This window comes from Xenopus laevis, chromosome 9_10S, assembly GCF_017654675.1.
Source record: "Xenopus laevis strain J_2021 chromosome 9_10S, Xenopus_laevis_v10.1, whole genome shotgun sequence".
Classification (NCBI taxonomy): Eukaryota; Metazoa; Chordata; class Amphibia; order Anura; family Pipidae; genus Xenopus; species Xenopus laevis.
Genome location: NC_054388.1, coordinates 40,564,227 through 40,582,139, shown reverse-complemented (window position 1 = coordinate 40,582,139; position 17,913 = coordinate 40,564,227).

Below are 17,913 nucleotides of genomic sequence, written 5' to 3'. Positions count from 1 at the left end.
TGGTGAGTGCAGGCCCGGATTTGTGGAGAGGCCACCAAGGCCCGGGCCTAGGGTGGCAGGATTTTAGGGGGCGGCATGCTGCCCAACCACACACACACATTGCTTCAGAAACACTGGGGATGAGCAGGAGATATAATAGTTTTTATAGTGCTCTGGTCCTGATGATGAAAATTTGATTGAATAAAAGGGAGGGGACAGGGCAACTAATGACCGTGGGCCAAGCGGCCCTGGATGAGTGTCTCCTCTCTCTCCTTGGATCTACACACAGCATATACCTTTTCTTCTACCACCGTGCAGAACCGAGTCAGGAAGGTAGCAATGTCTTTTGCTGGGGTGTGGGTGTTCCGCATCGAAACCATCACCCAACTTTCTTACATTTGAATAGAGCAGTTGCCCACAAAGTAACAGAAAGGGGATTCAGAGCTTGTTGCCTTTACCTATTGCACTTCTTCCACCCTGACCTGTAAAACTGCTGTGCATATTTAACACCTGGCAGTCTTTGTTGTTGGTACCCACCTTCTCATGGTATACACAGTAGAAAACATATCTTTCATTTCTGAGTCATAAAAAAAAATTAAGCATTGCGAGGGTTCGTTTTTCTCACCCCCTCAATCTTCTGTAATTTCCTTCTTTCAGTTTACTGTTTTGAAGAGAATTCTGGCCAGTGGGATATAAAAACACAATCTCTCCTAGTGAATAAACATCTATTCAGGTAGCAAGGAAAATAATTTTCCCAGTAATGGATTATAAATGAACATTTACATAAGTGAGCCGGCATAAAACTCCAGCCAGATGTAAGAGCGCCGTTTGCAGAGAGAATGATTATGCCATGCTTAGGCTTTTCCTTCACCCCCTTTCTGCAAATTGTTCCTCTTTGCAGATGAAATTGCAAAGACATTAAGTGGTTTCTTTAATGGGTTTGTATCACATTTTCTGTGTGATGAAAATTAGTGTCATTCTGACACAAGCATAGTGAGTGGGTTCCCGAGCCAGAGATAGTTCCATTAGCAATAGTCATATCTGTATTTTTACTGTATTTTATCAAAGTTACTATTATCTTGTCATGCTCTTGGCTCTGTCAGTGCACCATTGCCCTGCCAGGAGGATAACCTTCATTTAACCCTAGTGTCGGACTGGCCCACCGGGATACCAGGAAAACTCCCCGTGGGCCCAGGTGTCAGTGGGGCCTCTTGCTTCTAATCATTTGTCCTATTTCATGGTTATTCCTTATTTCTTTATGGGAAAAAATGTGTAATAATGGAAGAATAGAGTATAGTAAGTAGATATAAAAGACTAGGAGGTTAATGAGGTTGAGTGAGGGGAAAAGGAATAATAAGCGGTCCCACGGTCTAAGGTTTTCTGGTGGGTCCCTGGCATCCCAGTCCGACACTGTTTAACCCTATTCTGTACTCTCCACCTGCTTCACTAAGCAAGGCATTTCCAGACAGTGGTCAGCAGCCCTTTAATGGTTCTAGGCTTTCACTACAGCAAATATATAAACAACCTTCATGTTTATTTGAAACAGCAATATATTTTTTTAATCTTGTACAAGATACTATGAGCCTGAAAATTACCTCTAGACAAACAAGTAAGTCAGCACTTGTATTAGTAGTTATTGTTAAGATGTGTATCGATGGGCGTGCTCTCATATAGATCTAATACTAATACAGTGTCATGTGACATGATGCATGCCTTCAAAATAAGTGAAAACTAGTCACACCAAATACCAAAGGGATTTATGGTGGATATAGGAGGGGCATCACATATAATTACAAATATTAAAATGTTTAAAAGGTTTGATGAGACATTCAAGCCGTAGAACCACTACATGGAGTTGGCGGACTGTGAAAAGACTTCTGGTTCAGCATTGAGGAGAGGTGATAGAGAAGTGTGCCTGACTGACAGCAAGGGGAACAGAGTAAAGACAACATTGCTGAATGCACTGTATATCCCCACATATTCACAGGATATCCTCTCTGCTGAAGCAGTGAAAAGCAACAGCGCATCTATTAAATTTCATAAAGATGTGAGTGAAACTGATCCATAAGAACGGTACCAAATTCATTATCAAGAAATATAATAGACTTTATTATCTGAACACTTTTGATGATCTGATGACTGTTGTCATGGTTGCTATGATATTCCAACTTGGCATGAAATCCTTGGTGATGTTTTAAAAGTACAAGGTGTATTTGATGGAATGAAGATTAAGGTTAAGGTCAGTAAGCCTAACCTAAATTGTGAAATTTGTACCCAGGGAAAATTTGTTCAGAGCAGAAACAGAGGGGCAAATTCACTAAACGCCGAAGCGCCTAATGCCAGCGTGAATGCGTCAGCGTAGCGAATTTTTGTTAATTCGCTGATTCACTAATGGACGCAGGCGTAAATTCGCTAGTGTTACTTCGCACCCTTATGCCTGGCGAATTTGCGCAACGGACGCAACTACGCAAATTCACTGACGCATGAATGATTCTGAACGCTACCTTTTACACCAGACATCCTTCGCCACCTCAGACCAGACGAAGTGCAATAGAGTAGATGGGGATTGCTTCAAAAAAAAGTTAAAAATTCCCAAAAAATTCTGGCGTTTTTTCATTTTTTATGGGTGATAGGTTGAAAAAGATCTAAATTTTTTTTGGGGCTACCCTCCTTCCCCCCTACATTTCCTAACTCATGGCAACTTAACTATACAGTGGGCACATGTGTAGGGCAAAATAACAATTTTATTTGCTGTTTTGAAGGTTTCCCAGGCTTGTGTAGTGCTGCTACATATACCTCCATTGTAACTTGAATTTGGCGCCGTATGCAAATTAACCATCACTATCTTAACTTTGCTTTGCTTGGCGAATTAACGCTAGCGCAACTTCGCAACCTTACGCTTCCCCTGAGCGCAACTTCGGATTTTAGTGAATTTGCGTAGCGTTGGCGAAAATACGCCTGGCAAAGTGCGGCGAAACAGACGCTGGCGCAACAACGATTCTTCGTGAATGTCCCACAGAGAGTCTGACACCCGTGCCAAACACTCACTTGAACTAGTACACACTGACTGAGCAGGCCCCATAGAGCCAATAGCAAAAGATGGTTTTAGATGTGCCATAGTATTTACTGATGATTACTCTGGTGCAGTAATTATGTGCTTTCTGAAACATAAGGGTGATACAGTTTTAGCCACAGAAAAGTTTATTGCTGATACTGCCCCCTATAGGACAATCATATGTATGACTGATAATGGCACAGAATTTATGTAAGAACTTTCAGTCACTGTGCAGTAAGAAGATATGAGACCTCAGCACCTTGCTCATCAAAATGGGACTGCTGAGAGAAATTGGAGAACACTATTTGAGATGGCAACGTGTATGTTTCTTGAGTGTAAATTGCCACAAGAGTTATGGGCCTATGCAGTAATGACTGCTGCTATGATTCACAAGAGGTGTTTTTAACAATTGTTTAAAGCAAACTCCATACTACATGCTAATAGGGAGAAAGGCTAATCTATCAAAGACCCAAAGACTTTTGGGTCAGAATGCTTTGCATACCAGTATGACAAGAAAAAATCTAGACAAAGTATAAAAAGGAACTTTTGTAGGAAATGACAAAAATAGTCCCTCATACCTGGTGTATTAATCAAGCACTGAAAAAGGTCTTTAAACACAGCCTAGTAAAGTACATTACAAAGAGTGTGACTGACAGATAAACCCAAACTAATCTGTTAGATGGTGATGCTGACATTTATAGGGAAAGGTTTGAATGCGCTATATTAAACCCAAATCCAGGGGAGGTCCCAGTTTCTGAAGCAGAGAGTGCAGAAGGCAATGATAATGGCCAAGTACAGGATAGCCATTGCGCAAGGTACCCCAAAAGGGACAGAAAAGCCCCTCAGTATTTAGATGGCTATGTATTGCTAAGTTGATGGCTCAGATACAGTAAGATCAGATACTGACAAACATTGACTACTGTTACAGAGCACATGATATACCACAATCACAGGTATGACGTAATGCAATGAAAGATGAAATAGATTTACTAAACCAGAAGGTGGGGGGGGGGTAGATGGTCTATGAAATGAAAAGCAATGCAGATGGATCTGAAACATACAAAGCTAGATATGTTGCTAAAGGTTACAGTCAAGTAAAGGGAATTGATTACACACAAACATTCTCTCCAACTGTGAATTTTACTTCTATATGAATTTTAATGTAAATGGCGGTACAGTATGATCTTGTTTTTCAAGAGATGAATGTGAAAACATCTTATTTACATGCCCCATTGATTGTGAGGTTTATATGGACCAACCTGAGGGATCTGAGATCAAAACTGTAACAAATGATAGGCTAGTTCTCAAGCTGAATAAATCATTGTATGGTCTGAAATAATCATGTAGAAACTGGAATTAAATGCTACATATCTACCTATACACAAATGGATACATCAAACAGTCTGGAAATGAGAGAGTAATACTATTGCTATGGGTTAATGATATTATTATTGCTGCCAGTAATGAGACACTACTTAATGATGTGAAAGCAATGTTCGCTACAAGGTTCAACATGAAAGCTCTTGGGAAGCTAAAGTATTTTATAGGTGTACATTTTGAACAAACTGCCGAAATGATAAAAATGAATCATAAGAAATATATGTCTAAGATACTTGAAAGATTTGGTATGTCAGATTGTAAACCAAGCTCAACACCAGAGCTGGGTCAAAAGTAAACTATCACAACACTTTTCAGAACCAATTGAAGAACACTAGACTATTGCTTAACATGTGATGAGATTCTTGAAAGGTACTATGGATTTTGAGTTGAGCTACAGGAAGAGAACTTGAAACTTGAGGCATTTAGTGATGCTAGTTGGGCCTCAGACCTAAATGACAGAAGAAGCACAATAGGATATTGTTTTAGTCTATCCACAAATGGTGCATTGATTTCTTGGAAGTCAAAGAAACAACCCACGATTCCTGTGGGGCTGAATATTTAGCACTGGCTGCTACCACACAGGAGAGTTTATACCTTGTGCAGGTACTCAAAGAAATGGACAGTACAGGGGTTATTTAGCAAAGTCTGAATGTACAAAAAACTCTGATATTTTTTTTTACTATAAAATCTGAATTTTTAGCGGAAAAAAACCCCCTCAAACTGAGGGGCACATTTACTTAGCTTGAGTGAAGGAATACAATGGCTACTTCGACCATCGAATATGCTACTTCGACCTTCAACTACGACTTCGACTTCGAATCGAACCATTCGAACTAAAAATCGTTCGACTATTCGACCATTAGATAGTCGAAGTACTGTCTCTTTAAAAAAAACTTCGACCACCTACTTCGCCACCTAAAACCTACCGAGCACCAATGTTAGCCTATGGGGAAGGTCCTCATAGGCTTTCCTAGCATTTTGGGATCGAAGGAAAATCGTTTGATCGATGGATTAAAATTCTTCGAACGATTTTTCCTTCAATCTTACGAACGAAGGAAATGCGGTAAATCCTTCGACTTCGAAGCCGAAGGATTTTACTTCGATGGTCGAATATCGAGGGTTAATTAACCCTCTAAATTCGACCCTAAGTAAATGTGCCCTTGAGTGTGTTAAAAGTTCAAATAAATAAGTACTCCAACTCAGACCTGCCAAATTCATGTAGAAGTCAATGGAAGAAGTCCAGGAGATATCCTGATCTGTGCTGGGTTTTATAAATAATCTCAAGATTTAGTGGTTTTCTGGCAAAAATACGAAGGAATCTGAGTTTTCGGGCATCAAATCCATAATATTTGTATGATTCAAATTTTTTCATGATTTTATCAATTTTTTTTCCCGCAGAGGAAGTTTTTGGAAAAAATGGATTGACTTTTTTACCGCAGAATTAGCAGAAATTTTCGAATATAGATAAATAATCCCCTAAATGTCAATACGAGCCAGTAAGAATTTTTAATGACAATCAAGGTATGGCAGCTCTAAAGAATACAGTTTGCCAGCAAAGGTGTAAACATGTTGAAGTAAGGGGCAGATTTTATGACTAAACCAGTAAGTTTAATATTAGTGAAATTGTAAGTTACATATTTGGAGTGTAAACCAATGTGCTATACAATATATTGGGTTTGCTTCCAATAAGGATTAATTATATCATAGTTTGGATAAAGCACAAAGTACTGTTTTATTACTACAAAAAAAAGGAAATTGTTTTTACAAATTTGGATTATTTGGATAAAATGGAGTCTATGGGAGATGGTCTTTCTGTAGTTTGGTGGTTTCGGCATAATGGGTTTCCTGATAATGGATCCCATACCTGAACTATACAGAACAAACAGCAAAAATACTGTAATTCCCAGATTTTCTAGCAAATCTTTTTAATCTGATTCCCAAACAAAACAAGTTAACTGACATCCAATAAAAAACTCCAGCTGTAAGGTGAAATAGCTGATCTACAGGAATGTGAAACCTCTTTAAGCACTTTAAAATGACCAGACCTCACACAGACATTATTTACGTTTAGCTGTGGCTGTATTCAGCATCATATTCATCCCCATCTCTAAACAGGGTCACAGGAGTAATCAAATATCTCCCAGCTTTTCCCTTATCCGGTCATAATTTCAAAGGGATTTATATTGGATATAAAAGTGTCAGTAATCTGTACTTTCTGTCCATTAAAGAGTATGTCACCCCTTGTAAATGTACATGGAATGTCTCAACCATATGTAAATATGTCCAGCTAGGATGAGGGAAATGTTCCAGATAATGTCAAATGTGTTCAATAACTATAAAAATATAACAAGATTAGATCAGTAGTCTCAGATGGGTCCTAGGAAGGCCAGTCAACATAATATGGCCCAGGAACCTGCCACTGGTATAGGTACAAGTGTTGCATTTTTGGGGCATTATTTTGCACCTCAGGACTTACGTCTGTACCAGTTATAAATTATCCCATATATTATCCCAAATAACTTCTTATAAACTCGAGCTGGACATGGGTTACATTTCTAGACTCTTTACTTGTACTTCATACTTCAAAATATTGAAGACACAATGAGCTTCACTGTCAAAACTGATACAAAGTGCACAATTCATTGCAAATTGTAGTGTTATTTGCCTTGGATTCCAGCTAGGGTTGCCTCCAGCCAGTATTCCATCCTTCTCTGACCCTGCCTGCAGCTGATCACCCCTTATAAGCAGATGCCTGACCATCCATTTCTCAACCTTGTGAAGTCATCACTTATCTCCCAAGTGACATCATTGCCCACCCCAGCCCTTAAGGTTGTTAATACCAGCCACAAAAGATGGCAACCCCAATTCCAGTGCCAGGGTCGGACTGGGGGTCTGGGGGTCTGGGGCCTAGCTGGGCTACTGATTCAGGGGCCCCCACAACCCAAAGCTCCCTGCCCAAGTAGTAACCCCCAGGCCCCGCCCAACAGCAAACCCCTCACCCGCACAAATCTTCAGGCAGGGAGTGGGTCTGGACTGGGGCCCACTGGGTTTTTTTGCAGTGTCCTATAGGCCCAGCCTGACCCTGTCCAGCGCCATTGTGCATGCTGCAAATTTTTTTCTCCTCTGCTAGACATTAAACAAATGCTTTCTTTAAAGGGGTTGTTCACCTTTCAGTTAACTTTTAGTATGATGTAGAGATTCTGAGACAATTGGTTTTCATTTTTTATTATTGGTGGTTTATGCAATTTCAGCAATCTGGTTCCTAAGGTCCAAATTACCCTTGTAACCATGTAGTGATTTAAATAAGAGAATGGAGTACTAAAAAAGAAGGCCTGAAAAGAAAAATGAATAATAAAAATGATCAATAACAATACATTTGTACAGTAGCTTTACAGAGCATTTGTTTTTAAAGGGATTCTGTCATGATTTTTATGGTGCAGTTTTTAGTTCTAAATTACACTGTTTACACTGCAAATAATTCACTCTTCCATGTAAAATTGTATTCCTAGCCTAAGTGTATTTTTTTTAGTTGTAATATAAGTGTGTATGCAGCTATTTCAGGTCATTTGGCCTGATCATGTGCTTTCAGAAAGAGCCAGCACTTCAGAATGGAACTGCTTTCAGACAGGCTGTTGTTTCTCCTACTCAATGGTCCTTTTGACTGCTGTTCTTATATCTACCAGGGAGTTTTTATCTGGTTACCTTCCCATTGTTCTGCTGATGGGATCATGGGGGGGGGGAGAAGGGGGTGATATCACTCCAACTTGCAGTGCAGGGGTGAAGAGTCATTGAAGTTTATCAGAGCACAAGTCACATGACTGGGGGCACCTAGGAAACTGACAATATATCTAGCCCATGTCAGATTTCTAAATTAAATATAAAAAATCTGTTTGCTCTTTTGATCAACAGATATCAGTGCAGAAGGCTGTTGGAGCAGCACTATTAACTGATGCATTTTGACAAAAACATGTTTTCCCATGACAGTATCTCTGTAATGGGGTCAGTGACCCCCCCAATGTGAAAGATGGAAAGAGTCAGAAGATAAAGGCAAATAATTAAAAAAAACTATAAAAAATAAACAATGAAGACCAATTTAAAAGTTTATTAGAATTAGCCATTCTATAACTAAAAGTTAACTTGAAAGTGAACCACCCCTTTATGGCTCCTATATATAGGGGTGTCACTATAAAGGAAGCCGAGGGAGCCAGGAGGTATAGGGGTCCCAGTTGAAAACTGACTAATAAGCATTTTTAGGGTATGAAAAAATGTCTTTTTTTCAAGCAAGGTTGGTGGGGTTTGCTTGTCATTTTGACTAAGGGATTCTTTTAGGTATTGTAGCAGTCACATGTGGAATCATTCATATTTTACTGTCTGCTGATAATTCTTGAAATAGGTCATTATATTATGGTTAGTGTGTGACAGCACAACACCTACCCGCCATGGCAACCAGAACCAGGTATAGCGTCCAGGAAGGGTGGCTTTCTTGTCTGAGAAACACTTATCCTTTCATGTTTAATGTATACCATCTCTGGGCTCTCATGTGAGTGCATATTAAACAGAAATAAAGCAGAACAGGAAATGCAAGCTTTTAGGTACATATAGTATATGCATATGCTTCAACTGTATGAAAGCACTAATTATATCCATAATATTATCTCACCATCCTACTGCTACTATAGGCACCATCTCTTTACTACTATACCTGCTATCCCACAACCACACTCCCTTCCCAGAGACTATTATCCCACTGTTACTATAGGCACCATCTCTCCCTACTATACCTGCTATCCCACAATCCCTTCCCAGAGACTATTATGCCACTGCTACTATAGGCACCATCTCTCCCTACTATACCTGCTATCCCACAGCCACAGTCCCTTCCCAGAGACTATTATCTCACTGTTACTATAGGCACCATCTCTCCCTACTATACCTGCTATCCCACAATCACACTCCCTTCCCAGAGACTATTATCCCACTCTTACTATAGGCACCATCTCTCCCTACTATACCTGCTATCCCACAGTTACAGTCCCTTCCCAGAGACTATTATCCCACTGCTACTATAGGCACCATCTCTCCCTACTATACCTGCTATCCCACAGCCACAGTCCCTTCCCAGAGACTATTATCCCACTGTTACTATAGGCACCATCTCTCCCTACAATACCTGCTATCCCACAGCCACAGTCCCTTCCCATAGACTATTATCCCCACTGTTTCTATAGGCACCATCTCTCCCTACTATACCTGCTATCCCACAGCCACAGTCCCTTCCTAGAGACTATTATCCCACTGTTACTATAGGCACCATCTCTCCCTACTATACCTGCTATCCCACAGTCACACTCCCTTCCCAGAGACTATTATCCCACTGTTACTATAGGCATCATCTCTCTCTCTCCTAAATCTGGTATCCAACAGTCATGGTCCCTTCCCAGAAACTATTATCCCCACTGCCCCCACAACCACAATTGCTACTACCACACAGATGACTTTGATTTTGTATTTGTCACTCATTCACCACACTTTGAACCCTAAAGACCTCTATATGAGGCATACACTAATGCTAAAATGTTTGGAATTACCCAGATATATGGTTTTGCTTAAACGTATGCTTTGAATCATTTGAACACTAGTGTAACTTGCACAAACACATATCACATATCTAATACACATTAGAAAAGTTTATTTTTTCATTGTATTAACATGGAAGAAATTGACCAATGAAACGAGACACACATAAGTAATCAGGAGGGTCATGCAGTGAAGCTTGTATGCGCTGCAGTATAACAGCATAAGACAATGAAAGCTTTTATTAGACAGCGGCATGAGCATCACATACAGAGAAAGTGTTTCTGATATACTCAGGATACAGACAGGTCCACAAATCAGAGCAGTTTTATAACTGGTAATAAAAGGTGAAGGCAGGTTGAAATAAATTATTCTTATCATTAAATTATAATCTGATAAACAGAGGATTGTCATTGTAGGCTGTTTTACTTGTCTAGAGATGACTTAATTCCTTTGTTTTATTCTTGTCTGATCTCAATCTGATTTAAAAGACATGAAAACAGTCAAGAAAGTCCTGGAAGACAAGACCATATAAGGGAAGCATTTCTACGGAAAGTAACAATTCATGTCTCCTCATTTCAGACTCCCGTGCCTTTAAACCGTGGTGCTGGGTTAGAAGAAAAATAAAATATGAATGAATATGGATATATAGTGAATAAAGTACCCCCTCTTGTAAAATATAAGGATATTATAAGTTACCGAGAAGTTTCATGACCATATAAAAACACGAGGCCGAAGGCCGAGTGTTTTTATACAGGTCATGGAACTCCGAGGTAACTTATAATATCCTCATATTTTGCAACTGGGGGTACTTTATTAATTATAATACACAAATTTCAATGAGTCATGTGACAGAAATGACATCAGAACTTAACCGTTTATAACTGATGACATCAGAACTCACCGTTTATAAGGATATAATTTACAGGATATTCATGGCTTTTGTGTATTATAAAGAAATAATGTTAAATAGTGCTATTTTAAGCAATATAACAAGGCTTAATTTCACCCAAAGCAACAGCTAAATGCCAGAATGGTATTTCATCTAAATAATGATACTGGGTTTATTTGTTTGGTTGGTGTGCATAGAAACATTTATTGAAGTTATTGAAGTTGCAGATAAAAGACAAAAAGTGAAACTTACTGGCAAGCCTGGATTGTACCTTTCCACTGAAGGAAGAAAAGGAGAAGAGACAGAGATATGCTTGAGCTTCCTGGGCTGAAAATACAACTAGTATTCTGGCTGTCCCAAGTACACAGAAATATAAATTGGATCTTTATATTAGTATCTGAAAGGTTAATGGCCAACAACAAAATTACAATGAAGTCAGACCACAGAAGTGTGTAGTGTAGTCAGACATAGAAAATAAATTCTCTCTAAATTCCTATTGGAAATAGCTATTTAAAATATAAAAAAGACAATTCCGCACACCTGAAGCGTATGAAGAGGAACAGTCCCATAAAGAAGAACGCTTGTGTTGCTGGCTCTTGGAAAACGAAGCGGTTTCTTCGTTTATGGAGAATTTTCATTGACTATTTATCCCTGAAGAAGTCACAATTTTGCAGATGAAATGCATTGGGGTTGAATCTACATTATTGCCTACCAATGAGCTGATGTTGCCTACGATAAGGCAAGTGCAATCATTTTTAATAAAAATTTAAAATAAATTATAAAAGGAGATTACACTAGGGAAGCGAGCCCTTCTTTTATCTTGTATTTTAGCTATTTAAAATGTAATTTTCAGATCTCCCAGGCACTACATATGTTTGATGTAGATGGACAGGTACTGGGTCCCACGGATATTGTGACATTTTCAATTTGGTATCTTCTAACCAAATCATTTCTAACCACGTAGACTGTCCTTCTCTTCTGCTTGCTCACGGGGTTAAGAAATGCAATATATTAAGCGATGTGCAATTCTCGAGGATGTGCTTGAAAAGGGAATTTATTTCAAAATATTAATCCTGGGTGATGATTTGTTTTAATAAAATTGCCAGAGTGCAGCAGGGGATTTGTCCTACTCTACATGATATGGATTTTTTATTAAGCTGCTGGTTTAAATTCCACATTGTCATTAATTATTTAGCTTGTCACTTGCACTCATTTTGGTATGCACTCCAATTCTTATATTATACAAGTATGGTAAAGATATACATGGCATTTATAAACATATATATGAATACAGAGAAACATATAGCAATATATATGGACAACAGTATCCCCCCTTTTAAATTATTAGAGTGTATTTTTGAATCTACTTCATATGATCAAAGTGAGAGGCTTGAAGTCAATTTACTCCCATTAGGAGCAATCTGGCAAATGGAATCAGGAATGACTATGACTAAGCGAGAGGAGAGTTCATGGTACTTAGTGTAGGAATCATTGACAGACTAGTTGTTTGGGTCAAACAGACCTTTGTAGCTCTTGTAAAGGGATGAGTGGTAGGAAAAAGAAAGCAAAGAGTGAACAACTGGAAGAAAAACCCTATCTCTGACCGTCAGGCATCTATGTTTTTTATCATAAGGGCCAATAAATAAAAGCCATGTTTTAAAACCTATATCCACTTGGAAAGAAGGGACAAGAAGAATAAGACAACAATACAGCGATTGCAATAACAAATACTGTATATACTGTATAATGTTCAGTTAAGGTATGAAAGGCTTTCTGTCATCCCTATCTGGCTGGGCCATCTCTAGTAATGGAGGTCATTCACACAAAGCAGATAATACAGGACTCCTTCAGTTGTTGTTGCACTACCTCCCGGACAGCTTTTCATTGTTGATGGGTATGAGCTCTTCGACAACAGCTAGATGGCTTTTGGTTGAGGAACCATGATATAAAGTGTTTACGCTGCCATCTTGTTCTACTGCCACCATTTTGCAATATTATTGCAATCTTGCCCTACTTTTGATATCTTGCAGTACTGCTGCCATCTTGCCCTATATTTGTCACAGATTCTGCTGCACAACGGGGGCTCACTTGGGAGGGAGCACAGGGCAGCTTCCACTATTTGCATCTCTCTACTAGTAGCAGCTACTTGTCAAGGCTACAAAATAGACAATAATTGGCTTTGCTAAGATGCTCCATGTGTTTTGTCGGTATTGTCTACTGCAGGGCATGTTTTAGCCACAAAATGTAGCTGCTTCTAGTAGCTCTGTGTGTCTTTAACCATAAAGACAGCACTTCCACATGAAACAGAGGATAGTATAGTGTAAGCATTACTACTTTGGTCCATCCTCCACATGTTTCTCCAATTTGCACTTGTGTGTTCTTGTAAGTAATTATCATGCATTTGCACAATAGCACATCTAGTATATTGACCATTATTTCTTGATTTTAATTTGTGCTTCTAACTCTGTGCCCAGAACATTCCTTCACTGTATATTTGTATTTATACATATGGGTAGAAGGTGCCATATTGTTTCCCCAGACAGTAAAGTATGAGTATATACTGTAACTTATTGTGTGCCCAGAAAATTCCTACTGCATATATTTGAATTTATAAATACTAGTAGGAGCTTCTTTTTTTGTGTGGTTTCTGGTGATACAACTTTTAAAGAATATTCTGCAAACAAAACTCTGTTTTTATTCCAAATGCTTGACAAAGAGTGGAGTGCCACTCGAAACGTTGCATGATGTTGCTGTCCAAATAAGAATAAAGACGGTTTTATTGAAAAGGGAGTGCTGTCTATTGGATGAAACTTGTAAGGCTAATGGTGGGCATTAAAAATGAATAACAAACAGCTAGAGGATTGTGAGTCTCATTTCTGATCTTACAGTAAAGAATACTGATGGTTCGCCAATTTAGACGCATAGTGGACCGTCATTCATTAGTTGATGTTTGGCGGGAACAACACCCTTACGGTAAGGGCTATACCCATTACTCTTACCCCCACAAGGTTTATACTCGCATTGACCATATATTTATTTCGCAGGACTGCACTCCCCAAATCTGCACTGCTAAGATCTTAAACGTTCCATGGTCAGACCATTCCCCGGTTTCCCTTAGTTTTACCATAGATAATCGGGCGGCCAGAGGGTACCAGTGGAAACTTAACGATTCGTTGCTCATGGTTCCTGATATAGCATCTGAAATTGAGTCCACTATAACAAATAACTTTAAGGAGAACGAAACTTCTGTCTCACAAATAACCACATTGTGGGAAGCTCACAAGGCAGTCTTGCGAGGTAAATTTATCCAATTGAGCTGCAGACGGAAAAAACATCGTAGGCTAGTGATAGATACTCTTACTCGGCAATTAGACGAGGTGATGCAGAAACAGAACGATCACCCAGAGCTAGATCTAAGAGGGGTAATTCATCAACTCCACTTGGATCTTGATCTGGCTCTCACTCATGAAGCCGAAAAGGCCCTTCGTTGGTCGCAACAGAAGTTTTACTCTAATGCAAATAGACCTAGTAAGATGTTTGCCAGACAGTTGAATAACAGCCCTCGTACCACGCTTGTCCATCCCATTAAACAACAAAATGGAGGGTTAACGACTAATCCTACAAAAATTGCGCAGGAATTTGCAGACTACTATATGAAGCTATATTCTAGTGTAGGTGACCCATCCACAGCCCAGTATAAGAAAGTACTGCATGACCTTCAGCTTCCTATGCTTACTGATTCTCAGCTCGCAACTATTGAAGCTGATGTAACCACTGAGGAAGTCACTGCAGCAATTAAACATTTAACATCTGGGAAGGCCCCGGGTCCTGATGGGTTTTCGGTCCACTATTATAAAAAATTTGCCTTCCTTTTAGCCCCTTACCTGTCGCAGCTCTTTAATTCGTTGCAACATGGTTCCCGGTTCTCCCAATTATCCCAAACTGTAAAAATTATTACTATCCCTAAACCGTCGACGGACCCTACTAATTGTCAAAATTATAGGCCTATTTCGCTACTAAATAACGACGTTAAGATTTTGTCCACGGTTTTGTCTATTCGGCTTAATTTGTACCTTCCTCAGTGGATACACAGGGATCAGGTCGGGTTTGTCCCAGGGAGACAAGCTGTTGATGCTATTAGACGCCTTTTACTGCTGATACATAGGGCTCAGACGACTTCCACTAAAGCGTTACTATTGAAGTTAGATATTAGGAAAGCTTTTGACACACTGTCTTGGTCATATTTGCATGATATACTTAATCTGTGGGGTTTTGGGCAGAAGTTTCGAACTTGGGTACATTCGTTGTATCAATCCCCCTCGGCTTATGAATCGGTGATGGGATATCAGTCCTCTTTATTTGGTATTCATCGTGGCACTAAACAAGGCTGCCCATTGTCCCCCATATTATTTGATCTTGCCATAGAACCATTGGCAGCACTTATCAGAGCTAATCCTAATATACACGGTCTTCGAGTTAATGGTTCCCATCATAAAATCTCATTGTTTGCAGATGATGTAACGATGCTTGTGACACAACCCCTTACCTCTTTGCCTAACCTGTTTGACCTGTTGGGGAAATTCGGGGATGTTTCAGGTTTAACTATCAATCATGAGAAATCTGAGGCTCTTAACCTGACTCTTGCCCCCGAAGCGGTTAAATTGTTGAAGCTTAACTTTGATTTTAAGTGGCAGCCCATTTGTATCTCAATATTGGGGGTTAACCTCACCGCGCTGTATTCGACTTTATACAAACATAATTACCCTAAACTGTACGTTTCCCTAACTAAATTACTGGAAGAATGGAGTAGATATCATATTTCCTGGGTGGGACGTATTAACTCGATCAAGATGACGATACTACCTAAACTTTTGTATTATTTCCGTACTCTACCAGTCTCCATTAGTTTACCGGACCTGAAGGAATTTCAGGGGAAGATAATGCGCTATATACGGGATAATAAGCCACCCCGGGTTAATAAAAAGACCTTATATGCTTCCAGGACACAGGGAGGTTTGGGCCTCCCGAACCTTCTTTACTACTTTTATGCTGCCCAACTGACTGCCATTCCGCTTCTACATATGGGCACGGTGGGCCCGCAATGGGTTCAATTGGAAAACGACATTTGTGCCCCATACTCAGCAGATGCGTTAATTTGGTCTATGTCACATAAACGATCTTTGATCCAGAGTCCTAGCTTGAGCGCCACTTTGAAGGTTTGGGATAGTGTTCGGTACTCAGCTAAACTAATGTCACCATGGGCGCCGGTTACTCCTTTGCTCCAAAATCCGGATTTTACACCGGGTCAGAATGTTGCCCTTTTCCGGTGGTGGAGTTCTAGCAATATTCTTAGAATCTATGACAGCTATAACGTTAGGGGCCCACTTACTATAGCTCTCCTCCAGTCCCAACGGGACCTTCCGTCATCTGAAATTTTTAGAGCGTTGCAGGTGTTACATTATATATCTTCACTGAAAACCCACTGGGAAAGGTCACAACATAGTCTGACATTTTTTGAAAGATGGTGTCTCCGCCCCTACCTCTGCACGGGAATGAACTCGCTATTGTATTCCGCCTTAAATAACCTATCAAACCCAAGGGATCACACTTATGTTAGGGCATGGGAGAAGGATGTCTCGTTTTCATATGATATGGAACATTGGGGGAAGTGTTGGGAAATCACTAAATCCAGTTCTATGAATACTGTTTTGCTGGAGGCCTCCTACAAGGTATTATTTCGATGGTATTTGACGCCTGATAGGATAGCGAAAGGGGTTGCTACGGCGGATCCCAATTGCTTTAGAGGCTGCCAACAACTTGGTTCCATGTACCATATATGGTGGACGTGCCCTAGGGTGGTTAGATTTTGGATTAGGATCCACACTATCATATTCTCTGTTTTTCACATTAATGTGAGGAGAGACCCAATGATAGCACTTTTGAATGGTAAATGTGATGGTTTCTCTAAACTACAACACAAACTGTTGACATGTATATTTTTGGCTGCAAAACAAACCATCGCTAAGGCGTGGAAAGCTGGAGCTATTCCTATTCTAGCTTTTAAACATAAAATGGATTGGATTATGGTGAATGAAAAATTAGCTAGTTTTCTCAATAACACCCATGATAAATTCCTAAGGATTTGGCAGCCCTGGTTGGAGTACAGACGCAGTGATCCCAATGTTTATCAGCTTCTTTCCATTTGACTCTCCTGCTATCACTCGATTTTATTTTTGTGATGTATTAATGTTCCGATGACTTATTTTGCTATTTCCCAGTCTTTTCCATGCAATTTCCTGACTAGGTGGCTCTTTGATTTTACTGTTTTATAATTGTGTAACCAAAGTTGATGTCAATGTGCACTGATATTTTACTTGTATCTGCCCATGACTGTTTACATTATTTTTGATGACCTGTCACACTTTTGTAATGTACATTTCGCATTTGTTTGTGAAACAATAAAAATATTGTTGAAAAAAAAAAGAATACTGATGGTTAAGCAGTGGAGATTGGTGCTGATTAGTATATCCTCCGTGCTAACGGAACTTACAAAATAAATTGAAAGCTGAATGTGCTGGTGAGTAGTATAAGGAGCATGGGGAATAAAAGGGTGAGCAAAGGGTAGATTGACAGAGCAAGGAACGTTGCAGGTCCAGGCTCTTGTGTACTTGAGAAAATGACTTGTGCTGGGGAAGTGGGAGATTAGGATAATTGGAAACACTCACCTGATTTATATGCACAGCAACCCCCATGAGACAAATGGAAGCGGCAGCTCAGATTAATTAATTTGAATCCAAAAAATATCCTTTGGGGTGCATGGCACAGGAGCCACGAGTCAGGGGGGTTAGGAAATTTAGAGCATATAAATTGCAAAGATCCTACCTTATCTCCTTGTTCTGACCACAGAAGTAATTCCATTATCTCATGATAGTCCATGTAAGGAAATAACATTATGGCACTGTACAGACAGTGTCTCATTTTTTTTTTTGTATTACTGCATTGAAGAGCTGGGGTTCTGAGCTTGATTCAGACC